This window comes from Schistocerca nitens, chromosome 8 (assembly GCF_023898315.1).
Source record: "Schistocerca nitens isolate TAMUIC-IGC-003100 chromosome 8, iqSchNite1.1, whole genome shotgun sequence".
NCBI classification, from domain to species: Eukaryota; Metazoa; Arthropoda; class Insecta; order Orthoptera; family Acrididae; genus Schistocerca; species Schistocerca nitens.
In genome coordinates, this window is record NC_064621.1 from 234,478,482 (window position 1) to 234,479,929 (window position 1,448).

General features: G+C 47.4%; 1 pseudogene; it reads right to left on the minus strand.

Moving 5' to 3' along the window:
• Positions 1 to 456: 456 nt before the first annotated feature.
• Positions 457 to 574, minus strand: LOC126200048 (5S ribosomal RNA; annotated as a pseudogene).
• Positions 575 to 1,448: the final 874 nt, after the last annotated feature.

Below are 1,448 nucleotides of genomic sequence, written 5' to 3' on the forward strand. Positions count from 1 at the left end.
CGACCACTCTTCTCTATAAAACTAACTTTGACTCAGTCCGAACAGGCCTTAGTAGGCCCAACGGTACCGACCGGCCGCCGTGACATTCTCAGCCGCCGGCCGGGGTGGCCGAGCGGTTCTAGCCGCTACAGTCTGAAACCGCACGACTGCTACGGTCGCAGGTTGGAACCCTGCCTCGGGCATGGATGTGTGTGATGTCCTTAAGTTAGTTAGGTTTAACTAGTTCTAAGTTCTGGGGGACTGATGACCTCAGAAGTTAAGTCCCATAGCGCTCAGAGCCATTTGCACCATTTTTGAACCATTCTCAGCCTATAGGCGTCACTGGATGCGGTTATGGAGAGGCGTGTGGTCAGCACACCGCTCTCCCGGCCGTATGTCAGTTTACGAGACCGGAGCCGCTACTTCTCAGTCAAGCAGCTCCTCAGATAGCCTCGCAAGGGCAGAGTGCACGCTGCTTGCCAGCAGAACTCGGCAGACTGCATGGTCACCCATCCAAGTGCTAGCCCAGCCCGACAGCGCTTAACTTCGGTGATCTGACGGGAACCGGTGTTACCACTGCGGCTAGGCCGTTGGCTCTTCCCTATAAAGGATTGTAGGCATTGTCATGGTACTTGAAAACTATTTGACTGACACAACGCTGGCTTTGCCATCTGTTCTTTTAATTGTGCCACATAAGCTAGAGAATGATTTAATTTTGGACCAAATGTCACTGGAGTTATCTAAACCCAAACTATGACGGGGGAATTTAAAAACCGTGACTTGTTTCAAGCTTTGTCTCCCAGTAATATTTGCGTTTATCAACTGTTTCCCAATGAATGCTTGTATCTTGGTTTTATTTGACGATACGTCAAAATTATGTGTTCTTAAAGAAATCGTAGAATTCACAGCCTTTGTTAAAGTTTTTTTCAGTTTATTTCTTTATTTTTTGCGCATATAACCAGCTCCGGCATTGCAGTGATGATCATAACTACAAGAAGAAAGTAAAAGTAAAGATACGAGGTCGGTTCAGAAAGTAACCTCCGATTGGTCACAGTGCGGGTTGTGGGGGGGAGTAGCGACGCCATCTGTGCGTTCACGCACTCAACAGGTCAGTCGGCATCAAGCCGTGGTCGAGTGAACGTCGTACCTGCGCTAGTTTAGTTTTTGTGGCAGTTTGAAATGTGTGCTGCAATAGAAAACCTCGGCAAATGTGAAGTGCGTGCTGTCATAAGGTTTTTTACAGCCAAAGGATATTCTGCAGCAGCTATTCATCGTGAGCTTTGTGCCGTGTACGGACCAAGAGTTATGAGTGAAGGAGTTGTCTGTGAATGGGTACGTTTATTTAAAAGTGGACGAGAAAACGTTCATGATGAAGAGAGGAGTGGTAGACCATCATTGGTGACTGACGAACTCGTTCAGACAGTTGATGCAAAAGTTCGTGAAAATCGACGTTTCTCAATGTCGGAGTT